The sequence below is a fragment of the Archocentrus centrarchus genome, chromosome 16, assembly GCF_007364275.1.
Source record: "Archocentrus centrarchus isolate MPI-CPG fArcCen1 chromosome 16, fArcCen1, whole genome shotgun sequence".
NCBI lineage: Eukaryota > Metazoa > Chordata > Actinopteri > Cichliformes > Cichlidae > Archocentrus > Archocentrus centrarchus.
This window is the reverse complement of record NC_044361.1, coordinates 31,349,266-31,369,799: the sequence shown is the minus strand read 5'-3', so window position 1 is coordinate 31,369,799 and position 20,534 is coordinate 31,349,266. Positions and strand designations below refer to the sequence as shown.

Sequence of the window (20,534 nt, the reverse complement as noted above, 5' to 3'; positions counted from 1 at the left end):
TGTTGAAATGCACAGAATTTACAATCTTTGTTCTGATCGAGTAAGATTCCGTTTTTGACTGGTTTTCACCGATTTCATATGAAAACAAAATCACTGTGATTTCCAGAAATCTCTTCTTACCTGTGCTTTGGACTTTCCTGTTCTTTTTGCCCTAAAAACAAAGACATTTGACTTGTGAGCCATGAGCTGATTCAAGTGTGCCGTGACAGGGTGGGGTGGGGTTCTGTGCGGTTTGTGCAGAAAAATAAAAAGCCTGTTTGGGATCCTGTGGCACACATTCATAGGATGTTTTGATCCTCTTAGAATGGGACTGACATCACACAGAACTAAACTAAGGACAAGTATTATGTGAGAACTCTAAAACTAACTCATTGTGGCAGGTAATTTACCTGCTACAATCAGTTAGTTTTAGAGTGTTTAACTAAAACTTTAAGTATTTAAAAAAGAAGTCAAATACCTTTAAAAGTCTTGTATTCATAAACTAACTGAAAACTAGCCACAGTTTTTACTTTGTACTTTGTTCTGTAACACAATCAGAGTCAAATATAATGCACTGTTACACATGCAGTTACCCAGTTATCATAATTACACAATATTGATTTGTTTTCAGTTGTGTATACAGTATATGTATGGTTTGATAACCGAACTATATTGCAGAGGAAATATTGTACATTTAACAGCTGTTTACAACAGTTACTCTGCAGATTAACGTTTTACATGGATTCCCTGTACAAACTAATGATATGATGCACTGTTGGATATTAAATCATCCCCAAAGTGGATTAACATATCTTTTGCATATGTACACTGTGTGACATATGCTGTTTGCTTTACAGATATTTTTCTGATAATACTGCTGCCCTTTTTGTTCAATTTTAATTAAATTCTTGTATTTTTTCTTTTAATTTGTTAAATCATGCAAATGGCTTCATTCACTGCTCTAAACCACACATCTCAAAGACTCAAACTGAACTTTCTACACTTTGTGTTCAGGTTGAAGGACACAGCAAACAGCCAGCCACAAGATTTTGGGATAATATTTGGGCATAACACAAATTGTGAGTTAAAAAACAAACGTAAATGACCTTAAAAACTATCCATTAAGTACTCACCAAATATTTTCAATGATGGTTCTGTTCTTGTTTAAACAAAATGTCGGTGTTTGCAGCTCCAAGAAGTTTGTGTTTACACACTCAGGTTCCTTGGTGACATGAATCTTGTCAGCCTAAAGAAAGTGCTTTCATGTGCCACGTTCTAGAAAGCACTATAAGTTACATTGTGACATCACTTCTGAACATTCCATTCCACTCCTGTCTGTTGAGCCTGTCCTCCTTCAAAAAACGACTTATTGGTTTGCAACAGAAACAAGCAACCAGGTCTATGAAATATATATATATATATATGAATTAGTACAACTGAATGTGTTCAATATGACAGCATTAATAATGAGGATAAACTGATATAACACATATACAAACAGGTCTCTCTTGCAAATGAGACACTGAGTCTCAATGGACTACCTGTATAAATAAAGGTTAAAAAAAAAAAATACATCTATAAAACTTCTTCCACCCCTGTTTAAGCCATAACTAAATGTAACTACTTAAAATGAACTGTCATGTCCTGGGCCATGTCCCAGCTTTTTGTGTTTAGTTCTGGTTTCACTGAGGTTTGTTATATCCTAGTTTGTTTTGGGTTTTGATTATTCATCTTAGTTTCCTGTCTTGTTAATTTTGGCTTAGTTCCTTTTGTTCCTGTCTCCCCTGCATCTGTCCTGTGTCTGTGTGTTTCCCGTTTTACTTTGATAGTCCTGTGTTCCTGGTGATTTGTGTTTAGTTTTGTGTCCCCATGTCTCGTCTGGTTAATTATATTAAGCTTTGCCCCTCACCTGTTGCCTGTTCCCTGATTACCTAGTGTGTGTATTTAAGTGCTCAGTCTGTGTCTGTTCCTTGTTGTGTTGTCTATGTTTCCTCCGCTGTGTCCCCTTGCTCATTTGTTTTTTTAAGTTCTTGCTACTGTCCAGATCTGTATAGCTCTATTCATTCATCACCTCTCAGTAAACCACCTTTCATTTACATCTGCCTGTGATTCCTGCCTTTTGGGGTCACCCTGCTCCTGTCACACATCATGACATGGTCATACTGCATCTATAAAAGCAGGTGCAAACCTACACATGAATTTACTCTGGAGGATTTTCTGATACTTACTTCGTCTGAGGTGAACTTTGGATCTTGAATATGTTCTTTAATCCATTGGCAAATTTTAAAGCTTCAACATAACGGTGATAAATAATGTCTTTTCATCAGTTGTAATGGGTGCTGAATTCATTTTATATCCTAAAAATAAAAACAACTGTTATTTCTTAGATTTAAAGATCCATTCTCAGTGTATGACACTTTTAATGATTGCTTAGGATCATTTTCATGAAACAGACACTATGTGCTAAATACAACAACCAATAAAAGCATTAAGATCAACAGCTCAGTTCAAAACAAAATGATCCAACAAGCCTCATTTTGTGATTTCAAAGTGTAGGTGAGCAGCAGCTCTGCAGTCAGTGTCTGACAGGAACCTTTCATGATGTTGAGGATGAGGCTAAGGATGGCTCCTCCTGCAGGGGGTGGGGGGAAGTACATCTGGTACTCTCCCAAAGGAACAGTCCACGCATCAGTCACTGTAACTTTATATGATGCCAAGTCCTGCAGTGTGAGTGTTCCTCCTGAAACACATTGAAACAAATGGTTTCTGCTAACGCATCTTATAATCAAGACCTTTAATCAGAGTAGCTCACAGTGTAGCCTGTGAGGGATCATGGCAGAGCTTTGCAGAGCCAATTGATTTATTCATTTGTAATTAGATCATTGTGTCTGGCAGACATAGAAAATGATCAGAAAAGAGAGCAGGATGAAACCTGTCTGATGATACCTGCTTGCTGTATGTCATGGATTAAATCCTCTGCTATGCTTCCGTTGTAAAACACATCTGGCCCCTGCTTTGCAATCATCTCCAAAGTATCAGCCAGTTTCTCAAATTTCACAATATCACCGATTTTAAGCAGTTCCCGTTCTCATCTGAATATAACTTCCTAAAAGACAAACACAGTGAGAGAAAGCTGAAACATTCATTGTTTGCTCCTCATGTTTTTGAACTCACATTTTGGGTGTATTTCATACCGTAGTGACGTATTAGCAATGCGTGGGATCTGTAGACCTTGGACATAAGGAATAGGGAACCCCTCTCTGGCCAGTCGGATGGTCGGCTCAAAGACGGTGGCCCACGGCAACTTCCCGTAACGCCTGTGTGCCTCTGCATAACCTCGAATTTCCCCAGGAACCCCGATCCATCTGCTGTCTGGTGAGATAATTAATGGACAGTCAGTGCTGGAAAGTAACACATAGATTACACTCATGGTTTGAGTATAGTGTAAAAGCTTGACCTTTAATGCTCTGAGATGCCATGTCTTATAATTAAAAGGGAGCTGAATTTATTTCAACTCTACTACATTTCAGAGGGAAAGTGTACTTTTTAAATGTTGTGTCCATTTATAACTACTTACATTAGAGATAATTTTTCTGCATGTATATTCACCTTTGCTCTTTACTATATTTATATATTACATATTTTTTATGTATAATTATATGTTTACACTATTCTTGGTTTAACAATGTTTTCTGTATACATACTTTCTTCTCTGTTTATGCAGGTGCACATGTAGTGGCATAGCAAAGAACTCTGGGGCCTATACAGAAGCAGTCTCGGTGGGCCCCCTTCTTTTCTCTATCACAGCTACAATATCACTCACCGCAGCTATGAGTCTGGGTTTGGTGGTTGCCAGGAGAACGGTACTTGTCTGACTGCAGTGTGCCAAGTGTAATTTTGAGTGGAGGGAGGATTATGGTGTGGGGTTGTTTTCAGGACTTGGGTTCGGCCCCTTAGTTCCAGTGAAAGGAACTCTTAATGCTTCAGCATACCAAGACATTTTGGGCAATGTCATGCTCCCAACTTTGTGGGAACAGTTTGGGGATGGCCCCTTCCTGTTCCAACATGTCTGCGCACCAGTGCACAAAGCAGGTCCATAAAGACATGGATGAGCGAGTTTGGTCTGGAAGAACTTGACTGGCCTGCACAGAGTCCTGACCTCAGCCCAACAGAACACATTGAGATGAATTAGAGCAGAGACTGAAAGCCAGGCTTTCTCCTCCAACATCAGTGTCTGACCTCACAAATGCACTTCTGGAAGAACCATCAAAAATGCCCATAAAACAATCAGTGAACTCACCACACGCTAGGACAGTTGACTGTGCAGCATATCACAACACATTTCCATTTGTTTTGAATACTAATGTGTTTAAATGAAGAAAAAAGCCATTTCCAAAGTCAAGAGTGCTGAGGCTCACTTAAAAGCCAGAAATCCCTTGGGCCCTCTTCCCCCAGTTGTCTCATAGCACCAGCACGTGAAATGATCCTGGCTAGAATTCTGTCTTCAACATACAAGAGAAAATAAAAAACAAACAGAACAGGCTGTTGGATATGAATATTATCCAGTCATATGTAAAGTGCTAATGTCAATAAGTGACCCACTTGCCACTGGGACACAAATTTCAATATAAGAGCAGTAAATTTAGCTCAGTAATGATTAAAATCACAAACTAACCACCTCCTGTTGCTAGTTTTAATTCACTTTTTTTAAATAAATAAATACATTTATGTAAATTAGTAATGAGTAATTTCAAACTGAATTTCTGTTATTACTGTGGCCCACCATGGGCCACGGCCCATATGAGCTCACTTTGTGTCACATCTTGTGCATCATTTGAGGAAGGACCTGTTACTACTTCACTCTCTCTGGCTGTTTCTGAAATTGAGGACCATGTATTTTCATGGTGTTAATTTGTGCAAGGTTATTCTGCTAGCGTCACATCTGACACTGACTCACTGTCTTTACCAACTTGTGATAGCTGAACCCTTCTTAACCTTTTGTGCTCTGCTCACCTTTCTTTGGAAAGAAATTTGTTAACAACTGATTTCCCTGACTTTGCTTTTTCTCCCTCTCCTTTCTTTTCTTTTTTGACATCCCAATTTTGCTTTGGGGAAAGACAACTCAGTGTGCATTAGCAGTCACATGTATAAGATAATTAGATGTGCTGTAAAGGTGAGTCCAAGTGCAGATTGGACTAAATCATTGTGCATAATTTTTAAGTGTTGAGAGTAACATCAGAGCCTCCATTGTTTTTGGAATAATGTATTTAATTATTATAAGTTGCTTTGAAATAAAAATTGTTAACATAAACAAACTTTTCATTCCATTGCAAGAGTCCTTTCTGCTGTTGGGGTCCTAGGTAGTCAGTCCCACTTTTCCGCTGGTGATTACCAAGGTTATTATCATTAACGAAAATGAACTAAACAACAAAAACTAAAATTGAAAAAGATTTTTTTTGTTAAACAAAATAAAGAACAGTAATTAAAAGATAAAAGGATAACTAACTGGAACGGCATTGTGTGTTTACAAAACTAACTAAAACGTAATGAAGTTACAGATCAAATGTCCTTTGATTTCCTGTTTATCAGCTTATGCAGCCTGTTAACTGGCCACGTCCGGACGTATGTAGTGCGTTTTATATGGCAGACTAGACCCTCCCATTTTGATTGACACTTCATTCGGTCAATCATGTAACTGGACGCACCAAAATCACCTGAAAAAGCTACATGACTTTATTGGCTCTGGAAAAACCATTTCTTAACATGATTGGCCGAATGAGGTGTCAATCAAAATGGGAGGGTCTAGCCTGCTATATGCATTACGTACGTCTGGCGGACGGGATGTGGCCAGTTAACAGGCTACGAAATGGGTTTTCTAGAGCCAATAGTAACCAGAGGCCATCACGTAGCTTTTTCAGGTGATTTTGGTGCGGCCAGTTAACGAGTTAATATGAAATAATTTTTTCCACTCTAGCAGTTTTAGCGGCACCTCACTGTGTGTGTGTTGTGCATTTGTTGTGCAGTATAGTGAGTCGGTTAATAACAATACAGACATGAAAAAAAAACTAAGACAAAACATGTTAAAAACAAATACCCCATATAAGAACAAATATGAACAAATGTAATAAAAAACAAAACATGACGAGACATTTAAAAAAATTAGTAAAAAACACAGCATGGGGTTAAAATTTGTTAAAACCTATGGCTGTAGGAACAAAACTTTTAATATTTTATATTTTATATTTGGGCATTTTATATTTGCGTCCTGACGGGAGAAGCTGGAACTCACAGTGCAAAGGGTGAGAAGTGTCCTTTAAGATTGATCTGGAGATCCTCTGTACCTGCCCAGAGTACAGAGATTCTAGATGTAACTTCAGCTCTCCCGTCAGCTCACGGCACCGCTGTACTATTTGGTTCAGGTAATTCTTATTTTTAAGAGGCAGATTACCGAACTATGCCACTAAGCAAAAGGATAAAACTGATTCAATAAAAGCATGATAAAACAGGGTCAGCAGTGTTTTGTCAGTAACACTGCTGTCACCAATAACAGGTGACAGATGACAGTTTCCTGAGGCAATGAAGATGCTGATTCCCTTTTTTTATACAGCTTCACAGTTTGCCTCAAAAGTCAGTTTACTGTCAATAATTGTGCCAAGATATTTATATGTTATTTATATGTTACATTCTACTGCCTGACCCTTTATAAGAGTGAGTTCCTGTGCCTGAGTGAGTTTCCTAAAATCAATGAGCATATCTTTAGTTTTTTGGATATTCATCTGCAGAAAAGATTCATCACACCACTGAACAAAGTCCTGAATGACTGGACCATGGTGAGTTTCACTGCCTGTCAGCAGACTAACAATAACTGAATCATCTGCATACTTTAAAATGAATCTGTCCTCCCTGCTGCTACGACACATGTTTGTATAAAGAATGAACAGAAGAGGTGACAGAACACATCTTTGTGGGGAGCCAGTGGAGGAACAGACCTGATCAGACAGAGAGCCATTCACTCTCACTCTCAGTGTTCTGTTTGTTAAGAAATCTAAAATCCAACCCACAAGAATAAAACTTAAAGTAAAATGTTCTAAAAGCTTCTGTGTGACAATGTGGGGTTGAATGGTATTAAAAGCAGATGAGAAATCAATGAATAAAAGCCTTGCATGTGTTCCCTTTCCCTCAAGATGTTTAAGAAGCAGATTCATTAAGGTGACTGTGGCATCCTCTACTCCTCAGTGTGGTCTGTAGGCAAACTGCAGAGGATCCACGTCACACACTGTCTTCTTTAAAATTTCAGACCTCACCAATTTTTCAAATGATTTCATCACAATGGATGTAAGAGCAATGTTTCTAAAATCATTCAAAGTTTTTGGACAATTGCTCTTTGGAACAGGGACGACTACAGCGTCCTGCCAACATTTGGGGACATGCTGAGTCTGTAAAGACTTATTAAAAATAGTTGTTTGGCACATGATTTGAGCAGACAACCACAGATGTTACCTGGTCCCTGACTCTTGTTTATCTTTATGGAGGAAAAGGCCTTCACAATATCTATGCATTCAATCTTAAAATGATGGCTGTCTTCAAGTTCCTGACTCACTTCCTGCCTCTCTTTACTAAAATCGAGTACATCAAATCGAGAATAAAAACAATTAAGAGCATTCGCTAATTCAGAGTCTGAGTCAAAACCCTCTAAAGTGACAGTGCCTTTGTTATTGGAATTGCGTACCTGCTATGGCTTTCATGGTGGACCAAGCACAGCCAAGGTTATTTGGGGCCATTTTATCTTCCAGTTTCTTTTTATAGTCCTGTTTTGCTTTTAAAATGTTCATTTTCAGCTCCTTGGAGGCTGCATGCAAATCAGGAACAAAACCAGACTTAAAAGCACACCTCTTAGTCTGTAAACTTGATTTCACAGATTTTGTAACCCAGGGCTTGTTATTGGGGAAGATTCTGGTGTATGCTCACCACTAGTCAGCAAGATAATGGCTAGCTATAATTCAGGTCCATGCACCCCAGAATAATTGTTCTGCATTTCCAGCTACTTTTTGCCACAATTTTTTTTAATTTATCAATGAGAGTACGGTATAACAATCTGGAACAATAATCAAAGCATCGATATAAGGACTCACAAACGTCATCAAATTCCTGGAGGAAGACTGCTGAAACTATCGGAATGGATGTGAGGGAATGAACAAAGTGAAAAAAAAAAAAAACAGGGACAAATGTGTTTGCAGCCAAAATAAATAAAACTGACACCAAAGAACAAGGACTAAGGAGGGGAAAAAGTCCCAGCATCGGCCACTTAGGTAGCTTGTGTTCAAGGCACCGTAAAGACCCAGCGCAGAAGTCTAATTAGTGACTTTCTAACCAAGCTAGCTCTCCGAGCAACTCCCCTGAACCAGCATCGCAGCCGTGCAGCAAGGTGACAACAATAAAAGACTGTTTTCACTGAAAAAATAACTGCTGGCTAGTTAGTACACCACAAGTGAGAGGATGCACTGATAAATTTGTTTATTGAAACTGGGATGTCCACACCACTGTGTGAGACAAACAAATAAAAACCCATACAATCTTGAAAAGCTGTATTTGAGCTTTGATTTCTTCACATTGTTCAGTTTGTCAAACTTGTCAAATTTTTGTCAAACATTCACTGCGTTCTGATATTATACACCACATGCGAGGTATTGTTAATCTACTGCACTGAAGCTGAAATATATTGTAGAGTTTACTGTATTTTGGAGATTATGTTTTTCTTTATGTTTCTCCCTGTTGGTGTCTCATTCATTTGAATTCAATTCAAATTTATTTATATAGCGCCAAATCATAATAAACAATCGCTTCAAGGCACATGATATTCATGTGGGTCCTTAGTATTAAACACATTTAGCACGTAATGCTGATGTCTTGTGAACAGTTAGATGTTGGTTGTTGAATACAGTTTTTTTATATGATATCGTTTGTTGAGTTTTTATTACACAATAATTACTCTTGCACCTTAAATCTTGCAACTGACAAAGTATAGCAAAACTAAAGCTAATACTAGAACTAATGAAAACTCAACTAAAACTAAGCATTAAACTAAAACCACTCTAAAAAATAATTAAAACTAACTAAATTAGAGGAAAAAAATAAAAGTAAGTAACACTAAACTCTAATGGAAAAATCCAAAACTGTTATAACTTTGGTGTCTACATGAACACTGTGCAAAGACTAAACATGTGCATATGTGGTCTTGTTGTCGTGATGGTATGCAATCTACTTCAAGTGAAACCTGATGAAAAAGAAACATTTGCACTTCCAAGAACAGGTCTGGCAGGATTTGCTGCTCTTTTTGTGACAGACCAAGCAAACAGAGTTCCTTACACAAAGTTAGTACATGACAACAGAGTGAGAAAAACAAGAAAGACTACAAAAGACTTAGAGGGAAACAAATGGAGCTCTTTAAAAAATAATGGTATTATGTCAGAAAAGCACCCCACCTTCCCTCCACTCCATGGTCTTAAGACATGTCTTGAGCAGGTCAGGGTTAACCTTTGCAGGTACAGTCTCTCTGGAGTTGATGATTTTCACTTTACCTTTGAAAAGATGAGATATTATTATCCCCAGCAGGGCTGAGCTGCTGCATTAGGATAAGGGGAGTGAGGGTGTCTTGTTACCGGAGCTGTCCATCACAGTGAACGTGGACCCTCCTCCAATGCCCGCACTGTGTGGGTTGATGATGGAGGTGCACAGCAGCGCAGCAATGGCTCCATCTACTGCTGAACCACCTTTCTGAAGAATGTCCCTGAAATAGTTTCTGGAGCTTGAACGAGTTCATTGTCAGCCCTTCAGGCGACCCTGTCATCGTTAGAACGTGTGCTATGGCCGCAACAGTAATCGAATTGTAATCTCGATCACGAATTTAGCATCCCACAATTAAATTAACATAATCGAGATACAGTGAAAAGCATTCTCCACAAAATGTAAAGCAAAGCAAACAAACGTTCCCTAAATCAGTCCCTGACGACGTCTGCATGTGCCAATCACAGCTTCTTTCCTGTACCGTGCCGTTTGAAGTTTCCTGGATGAGTAACATTACAATAAACTAAATTTAAAAGTCTGGTGCAACATAAGTTCCTAGACGCTGATCATCATCCCTTATTTGAAAATACTTCAGATTTAGCGCAGATGGTGTTAATAAAGAATAAATTATATACAAAAAGTGCTGTAGAGTTGTATCTGTGCAGTATGATAATCCGCAGTATACAATGAATGCACGACCTCGCCTGCGTACCTATCAGATCACAAAGACGCACTGAAAACACAATCGTCAAAATGTGTTTGATAAACTGTGCAAAAAATATGTTTTATTTTTCCTAAGTGAAAAAACTGCTCCGTGCAAACGACTTATTAAAATAAATAAGTTTTAGCCAACAGGAACGTAGCACAATGTAAAAGTAAAAGCAGCGTTCTGTTGATTTATTGCTGCATTAAGTTTTGGTACTTTTTTAAAGTATATTTTCCTTCTGCACTGAATTTAGGTGAATAAGGAGGACAAACCTCATTTTAATGAAGAACTGTACAATAGCAGAAATGCAGCGCAACGTTGATGTGAAAAGCAGTGTTATGTTTACATGAAAGTGCAATATAAACGTTTTTGTCACTAAAATCAGTGAATAACAATGGCAAATAACCCGATCGTGATCTTAATATTGATTAAAAAAAAAAATCGTGATCATCATTTTGACCATGACTGTACATCCCTGGGGAAAGGACCCATTGAAATTTTGCATAGGTCTGTGATATCACTTTCAATTTTGTCCTTTATGAAGGTATGTATTCGGAAAATTTCACAGAAACATTTGTTAGAATTATGAGCGAATGAATAGTTTTCTCGTAAGTAGGTAATAATAATAATAATAATAATAACAGATTTGCATAGCGAAACCCAAGAACCGTTTACAAAGAAAAAAAGAGTGAGAGCGACGATGTGGAGAAATAAATAAATAATTGTATACTGTAGTGAGGATGACACGGATTAAGGAGCTCCCAAACATGTTTATTTTTGCTCTTAGAAAACTGTTTTGTGAAGCTTCCGTTAGTACACCCTGAACAGAACAAACTGTCAGAAATTGAAACTGTCACTCACCGTCCAATCTCTGAACATTTTGGAGAGTCTGCGGCCACTGCAGCTTTTGAGAAAGTAGCATCAGGGCATATACGCCTCAAAAGTACAGCACACAAAATTATAACCACGCAGAGCACTGCGATTGCTACAATGTTATTTAACTTCGCCATTGCTGTTTCTTCTCAGATGGATACAATGTCATTCTCAAGCATACAAACTTTTACAAAAAAATATTCATGAACAAATAAACAAAAACAAACAAACAAACAAAAAAAAACAACTGACCAAATACCCATCAGCTATGCACAATTTTTAAACTGTAACTTCACAAATCTGTTTTTGTTTTCAAAAAGCTTCCTGTGCACGCAGATGTCTAAAATCATGTGTGGCTTCCTTTTTGTTCATTTGCAGACTGTGCCCTAATAGGCATAGATCACATGCGCACTTGGGGTTTTGAGACTTTGCTGACCGCATCAAAAATGCTGATATATCCATAACAGCAGAGACAGTCTGACCATAGACACCAACTGTTCAAATTCAGCTAAATATGTTGCTGCTGTCAGAACAAGGTTCCAAATGTAGTTATCCCATATTATTTGGAATATGTCCATATTCATATTTTTTACAAAATATTATTGAGCACCACAGACACTTTAAAAGATATATACCCTGCATATTTTTATACTGTCTATCATTGGCACATACTCAATTCAGAAGATGATCCACAGGGATGTCTAACTGTTCCCTTATCTGCAGTTGTGTACTGGCTAACTGTTCTCCCAGCAGGAGAATGTCCATCATGTATCAGCAGCTTGTTTAAACTATATATTAACCTTCATATGTTATTGTTTTTTTCCTCCTTTTGGCTGCTCCCTTTAGAGGTCGCAACAGCAGACCATCTGCCTCCATCCATGTTCTCCTCTGTCACACCAACCCTCTGCATTTCCTCCTTTACTACATCCATGAACCTCATTTTCCTCCTGCCTGGCAGGTCCATCTTCAACATCCTTCATCCAATATATCCACTATCTTTGTCTCAAAACTGCTCGACCTGAGCTGTCCCTCTGGTGTACTCATTTCTAATCTTGTCCATCCTGGTCACTCACAGTGAAAAGTTTAGTATTTTCAGATGAGACTCCTGTGTTTTTGTCAATGTCCCTGCCTCCAAAACATACATCATAGCAGGTCTCACTACCATCTTGTAAACCTTCCCTTTCACTCTTCTGCCATGAATCAAAATAAAATATTGTATCAGACATATCTATCTCAACATTCCTTCTATGTTTCCTTATTAGAAAGTTTTCTAGATACAGTGGAACAATAGAGATATGCTTTCACTTTCCAGCCCAGAAGTCACATTTATAGGCCATTTCGAATGTTTTCAGTTCCCATTTCACAAGGTAGATTCTTATGCAATATCTTGAAAGACACTTTCTTAAACTTGTTTAACTTGTTGTTACTTCCATGTATTTCCTCAGCTGAGTCTGACTGTATTATAGAGTGGCTTAGCCTTGCAATTTTATATTGTAATTAAGCAGTATTTTATTATGCATATGGAGTCAACCTTACACTAATGACACATACAGTACTGGTAAAAAGTTTAGACACACTCATCCATTGAAATGAATGGGTGAGCGTGTATAAAATATGATAAGGACTGTTGTCTCTTTTCTACTCAAAATAAATAAACACCATCAATCATTGTGGATCATAGGTCCATCTGATTTTATAATGATGTAATATAAAGTTATACCACCATGTATCCCTCGTTGTTACAGACATAGGGGTTTTCTGAACCACTCTTTGTCTGGACCCTCACCCAGGACCAGTTTGCCATGGGAGACCCTACCAGGGGGACAAGCCCCCGGACAACATAGCTCCTGGGATCACTGGGACACACAAACCCCTCCACCATGATAAGGTTGGCGATTCATGGAGGAGAAGACCCCTATGTCTGTAACAACATAGGGCCTGGGGAAGGAGCTCGAGGGAGAGTGTTTGGTGGCCGGGCATTAGCCCACGGTGCCCAGCCGGGCGCAGCCCGAAGAGGTTACATGGGCCCGCCCTCTTGTAGGCCCACCACCCGCAGGAGGCGTCGTAGGGGTCGGGTGCAGTGTGTGTTGGGCGGTGGCTGAGGGCGGAGGCCCTGGTGAACCAATCCCCGGCTATTGAGACTGGCTATTGGGACATGGAATGTCACCTCTCTCGTGAGGAAGGAGCCTGAGCTAGTGCGTGAGGTTGAGAGATACCAGCTTGATATAGTTGGGCTCACCTCAACGCATGGCCTGGGCTCTGGAACCAGTCTCGTGGAGAGGGGTTGGACTCTGTTCCAGTCTGGAGTTGCCCTCGGTGAGAGGCGGCGAGCTGGGGTGGGTATTCTTGTATCCCCCCGGCTTGCTGCCTGCACGTCAGAGTTTTCACTGGTGGACGAGAGGGTTGTTTACCTGCGCCTTTGGGCTGGGGAATGGGTCCTGACCATGGTTTGCGCTTATGCGCCGAATGACAGTTCAGAGTACGCACCCTTTTTGGAGTCGCTAAACAGGGTGCTGGAGAGTGCTCCGTCCAGTGACTCCATAGTCTTGCTGGGAGACTTCAACGCTCACGTGGGCAATGACAGTGAGACCTGGAGGGGCGTGATTGGGAGGAATGGCCAGTACGATCTGAACCCGAATGGTGTTTTGTTATTGGACTTCTGTGCAAACCACAGTTTGTCCATAACAAACACCATGTTCGAACATAAGGATGTCCATAGGCGCACATGGCACCAGGACACCCTAGGTCGCAGGTCGATGATCGATATTGTAATCGTATCATCAGATCTGCGGCCGTATGCTCTGGACACTCGGGTGAAGAGAGGAGCTGAGCTGTCAACTGATCACCACCTGGTGGTGAGTTGGATCAGGTGGCAGGGGAAGATGCTGGAAAGACCTGGCGCACCTAAACATATTGTGAGGGTGCGCTGGGAACACCTGGCAGAAGCCCCAGTCCAGGAGATCTTCAACTCCCACCTCCGGTAGAACTTCGACAGCATTCCGAGGGAGGCTGAGGACACTGAGTCCGAATGGACCATGTTCCGCACCTCCATTGTTGAGGCTGCTGCTCAGAGCTGTGGCTGCAAGGTGGTTGGTGCCTGTCATGGTGGTAACCCCCGAACCAGATGGTGGTCACCGGAGGTGAAGGGAGCCATCAAGCTGAAGAAAGAGTCCTATCGGGCTTGGTTAGCCTGTGGGACTCCGGAGGCAGCTGCCAGGTATCGGCAGGCCAAGCGGAATGCAGCTCAGCAGTGGCCAAAGCAAAAACTCAGGTGTGGGAGGAGTTCGGTGAGGCTATGGAAAAAGACTTTCGGACGGCATCGAAGCGATTCTGGCAAACTGGTGAGGTCACTGAGGCAGTTAAACAACTCCTTGGTGGCAGGGCCCCTGGGATAGATGAGATTCGCCCTGAGTTCCTGAAGGCTCTGGATGTTGTAGGGCTGTCTTGGTTGACACGCCTCTGCAACATCGCGTGGAGATCTGGGGCAGTGCCATTGGATTGGCAAACCGGGGTAGTAGTCCCCATCTTTAAGAAGGGAGACTGGAGGGTGTGCTCCAACTTTCGGGGGATGACACTCCTCAGCCTCCCCGGTAAGGTCTATGCCAGGGTGCTGGAAAGGAGGCTCCATCCGTTAATCGAACCTCGGATCCAGGAGGAACAATGTGGTTTTCGTCTTGGTCACGGAATGCTGGACCAGCTCTTTATCCTCTCAAGGATATTTGAGTGGGCGTGGGAGTTTGCCCAACCAGTCTACATGTGCTTTGTGGACTTGGAGAAGGCATTCAACCGTGTCCCTCGGTGTGTCCTTTGGGAGGTCCTGCGGGAGTATGGGGTGTCTGGCCCGTTGTTGCGGGCCATTCAGTCTTTGTACAACCGCAGTGAGAGCTTGGCCCGTATAGCCGGTAATAAGTCGGATTTGTTTCCTGTGGGTGTTGGACTCCGTCAGGGCTGCCCTTTGTCACCGATTCTGTTCATAATATTTTATGGACAGAATTTCTAGGCGTAGCCAGGTGGTGGAAGGCTTCTTCCTTGGTGGCCTCAGAGTCTCATCTCTGCTCTTTGCAGATGATGCAGTCCTGTTGGCTTCTTCAGGGGGGGGCCTCCAGCTTGCAGTGGAACAGTTCGCAGCCGAGTGTGAAGCGGCTGGCATAAGAATCAGCACCTCTAAGTCTGAGGCCATGGTCCTCAGCTGGAAAAGGGTGGAGTGCCCTCTCCGGCTCAGGAACGAGTTCTTGCCCCAAGTGGAGGAGTTCAAGTATCTCGGGGTATTGTTCACGAGAGACGGGAGAAGGAAGCGGAAGATCGACAGATGGATCGGTGCTGCTTCTGCAGTGATGCGGACGCTGCACTGGTCTGTCGTGGTGAAAAGGGAGCTTAGTGTAAAAGCGAAGCTCTTGATTTACCGGTTTTAGATGTGTCCCTGATCCAACACACCTGAATCAAATGGCTGAATTATGCAGTCAAGTTCTCCAGAGTCCTGCTAATAACTTCTATATTTGACTCCGGTATGTTGAAGCAGAGATGCATCTAAAACCTGCAGGACAGGGGCTCTCGAGGCCTGGAGTTGAAGAGCCCTGCCATAAAGGTTTATTTTTTTTGTTTGTTTGTTTGACTTAGTTTCTTGTAGTTTTATCAGTTTTGAGTTTTTGTCTTATGTTTTTGTTTATTTGTTCCTTAGAATTTTCTCTTCCCTTGGCTCCTATTTTGTTTTCCAATGATTTTATGTTTAGCTTTGGATGTTTTCTTTTGTAATGATAGTTATTGCTATAGTGAATTCCCTGAGGTTGTTTTCCTGCCCTTCTGGGTTCTCTGTCTTAAGTCTGCATTTCTGTGTTAGATGTCCCATGTTAGTTGTCAGGACATTGCTGTGTGGCAGGCAGAATTAGGACCCCAATGCAGGACTCAGAAACAGGAACTGATTTTCCACAGCTTTATTGCCAGAGTCAAAACCAAAACAATATCAAACTAAATAAACAAACTACATGGAAGCAAGAATGTAAACTAAAAAAAAAGTAATACACTACACAGGAAACACACAACAAGAGGGAGAATGCAACAAAGCACAAAGGGAAACTGAGACACTAAATGCACTTCAGGATAATGAGAGGATGGGAAACAGATGAGCACAAGGCTGGGAACAACCAACATGATTATTAAAGGGGAAGTTAACCCAGATGTAAAACAGAAAGCAGAAGTATTACCAAAATAAAACAGGAAGGGAGCAACAACCAAATAGGGAGGCAAACTCAGCTCAGCACACAAAGGATAACAAAACCCCAAAGCTCTGGATCAAATCCAGAGACCATGACATTAGTTACTTCCTGTTTTCCTTTGTTAGTTGATTGGCTCATGTGTGCTGTGTTTAGTTTTGCTTCCTTTATCATGTGCCATGATCAGTTTCAGTCATCACTGTGTATTTAAACCCCTGTTTGCATGGTTGTTGTCATGTCACACCATTTCCTTTCCACATCTTAGTCTGTGTGTTTCTCCCACCTGGATTTATTCTAGGCCGTCCTTCAAGTCTGCATTTTCTACTTAATTCATGACACCAAGATATAGACGATGGACACTGGCAGGACTTAACAAATTGCGAGCTGTTTATTTGGAATGGCGTAGTGGTAACGTTACAGTCTTTGGAGCAGGAGGTCGGGGGTTCGAATCCCAACCAGGGCGAACTTCCAGTAAGGGTCCCCAGGCTAGACCCCCCCCATGCTAAGCAAGCCATACTGGCTTGGACGTCGCCCGGATTAACAAGGTCTGCGTCAGGTGTTGAGGAACCAGGGCATTCTGACGATAAGTGGGCTACTGGAACTAGCAGGTTAGGACATGAACTGTTGGAATGCTACTATACATGTAATCCCAGCGAGAGGGGTTACATGAAGAGGACCTATGGATTCTTCGAAACCCAACATCCACACTGACAATGAAACAACTTGTGGCTCAGTGTTCCAACATACGAAGATAAGATCATGGCTAAGAACTGGACCTCTCAACGCTGACTACCAAGACTATGTGAAGTACTCTCTGAAGACCTACTAGAACAGGGGTATTCAACTCCAGGCCGGTGTCCTGCAGGTTTTAGATGTGTCCCTGATCCAACACACCTGAATCAAATGGCTGAATTACCTCTTCAGTACGCAGTCAAGTTCTCCAGAGTCCTGCTAATGACTTCTATATTTGACTCAGGTGTGTTGAAGCAGCGACACATCTAAAACCTGCAGGACAACGGCCCTCGAGGCCTGGAAGTTGAATACCCCTGTACTAGAAGATGCAAACTACGGACAGTCCCTACCAGTACCATCACTGAAACCAATCAGTTGATGTATAACATGGCAGTGATCCTTGAGATGCTTGGTATAAGATCCTTGGTATAAGATGAACAGCACCATGGAAACGATTGGAGGCTAAGATCAAGGCAGCACGGAGAGAAGTTAGCCAGAGTTGCAGAAATGTGGGATGAAGAAGAAAGCAGTGCCTAAGAAGTGCCTAACTCCTATCAGGCATCTTAGCAGCTAAGATGAGACCAGGGGAGCAAAACACCAGCTACTAGTAGATAAAGCAGTCACTCGAGACTGTAAGACCCAGTTGACCAACATGTGCACCACCTGGATTGACTACAAGAAAGCCTATGACTCGATGCCACACACATGGATCCTGGAATACCTAGAACTGTATAAGATCAACAGGACCCTAAGAGCCTTCATCAAGAACAAATTGAGTATGTGGAGAGCAACACTAGAGGCCAACTTCAAGTCCATTGCACAAGTCAACATCAAGTATGGGATTTACCAAGGAGACGCCCTGTCCCCACTGCTGTTCTGCATAGGCCTGAATCCCCTCAGCCAGATCATCAACAAGACTGGCTATGGATACCAACTACAGAATGGAGCCAACATCAGCCACCTGACATCAAGCTGTATGCTAAGAGTGAAAGCGATATCGATTCGCTGATCCATAGCACCAGGATCTACAGCAATTATATCCGCATGTCATTCGGACTGGAGAAGTGTAGTCGGATGGTAACTGAGAGGGTTACACTACCAGAAGGCAACATTGCAGACATTGAGGACAGCTACAAGTACCTTGAATCCCACAGGCAAATGGGAACCATGAAGAGGCCACTAGGAAAGCTGCAACCTCCAAGTACCTGCAGAGAGTAAGGCAAGTCCTGAAGAGTCAGCTGAATGGGAAGAACAAGATCTATCAACACCTATGCCCTGCCAGTTGTCAGATACCCTGCTGGGATAATAAGCTGGCCAAAGGAGGAGATGGAAGCCACTGATGTTAAGACAAGAAAGCTCCTTACCATGCATGGAGGGTTTCACCCCAAATTCAGCACCCTGAAACTGTACGCTAAGCGGAAGGAAGGTGGCCGAGGACTAGTGAATGTCAGAACCACTATCCTAGATGAAACAATGAAGATCAATGAATACATCAGGAAGATGGCCACAAAGGATCATGTGCTTAGTGATTACCTCAGGCAGCAGAAACCTGAGAAAGAAGAGGATGAAGAACAGGAACCATCATGGAAGGACAGGCCTCTGCACAGCATGTACCACCGGCAGATAGAAGAAGTGGCTGACATAGAGAAATCCTACCAATGGCTGGACAAGGCTGGACTGACAGACAGCACAGAGGCACTAATCATGGCAGCACAAGAGCAAGCTCTAAGCACAAGATCAGTAGAGGCTGGGGTGTACCACACCAGGCAGGACCCCAAGTGCAGAGATGCTCCTGAGACAGTCCAGCACATAACCGTAAAAATATTGAAAATGTACATATCAAGATTAACGGAAGGATCATTGAAAGAGTTCAACACACAAAATTTCTAGGAATATATATTGATGAATTCTTAAATTTCAAAAAGCATATTGATGAATTGACAACTAAATTATCTAAACAGGTTGGCTTGTTTTATAGACTCCGACATTATCTCCCTCTTGAAGCTCTCATAACGTTGTATCATACCTTTTTAGAACCACATTTGAATTACTGCAATATCATATGGTGTAACGTATCCAAGCTATCTTGATAAACTACTTGCTTTGCAGAAGAAAGTGATACGCGCCATAACATGGTCTGAGTTCAATGCTCCTTCCGATCCCCTTTTTTATAAGCTTAAGCTTCTGAAGCTCACTGAGATTAACACTTTTCATAATGCATGCATGATATTTAATGTAGTGCACAGACTAAATGAAAGACTTTGCCAGCTTATTCCAATAATCTATCCGACCCACGAACACAATACTAGAAGGAAAAATCAGCTGAAAGGAAAAAAAACGCAAACTGAAATGTACAAGTTTTAGCATCACATGAAAAGGTTTGGAGATCTGGAATGAAATTAACAGTACAATACAAACATCATCTTCTCTAAAGATATTTAAGAAACTTTTGAAAGATGAACTATTACAACATTATACTTAACAAACAGTAAAACCAGATATAAAAATCAGTATATATTTATAAATTTATGTAAATCCATTATCATCTAATTATTATGTCTAATTTAATTTCCTAATAATATTTGGATAGAAAGTATAAGGATGAATTTGTCACCTCGAATACACTGATGTTTCTTTTTTTTGTGTGTGCTTTGTGAGTACGGCTGTAAGAAGTATGAAATGTGATAAGGTTTGATAAGTGTATATTATATTCAAAACAATAATAATGTGTGATACCAGGTAATGGAATGTACGAGCGTATGTGGAGGATGTGAAATAACAAAAATGTTTTGACTTGATTTTAGTGTGGGGGTATGGATTACTATATTGTTTTTGTTATATAATGTTTGTTTGTTTTTTTGGTTTTTTTTTTTTTTTTTCCTGGGGTCCCTGTATAAGCTAAAGCAGCTTCTTGGGAGTTTCCCCTTTTTACAAATCTTACGGGCGTGGTGTTGTGCACATGTATCCATCTTAAAGGTTTGTGAATAAATAAATAAATAAATAAAAAACAGCAGGGTGCAAGATGCTAGCAGGCAGGGCATACATGGAACGCATAACCAAGTGGCCGGCATAGTATATAGGAACATCTGTGCTGAGTATGACCTGGAAGTCCCAAGGTCAAAATGGGACACACCCCCAAGGGTGGTTGAGAACAACAGAGCTAAGATCCTATGGGACGTCCAGATACAGACAGACAAACTTGTGGTGGCTAACCAACCGGACATCGTAGTGGTGGACAAACAAAGGAATAAAGTCTTGGTGATAGAAGTTGCAATACCAAGTGACGGGAACATCAAGAAGAAGGAACACAAGAAGCTCGACAAATACCAAGGGCTCAGAGAGGAGCTGGAAAGGATGTGGAAGATGAAGGTAACAGTGGTCCCTGTGGTAATTGGAACACTCGGGGCAGTGACCCCCAATCTGGGAGAGTGGCTCCAGCAGATTCCTGGAACGACATCCGAGATCTCTGT

General features: G+C 41.3%; 1 pseudogene; it reads right to left on the bottom strand.

Moving 5' to 3' along the window:
• Positions 1-11,259, bottom strand: part of LOC115794605 (glutathione hydrolase 5 proenzyme-like) — a 30,071-nt pseudogene extending 18,812 nt beyond the window's left edge.
• Between the last annotated feature and the right edge of the window lie 9,275 nt (positions 11,260-20,534).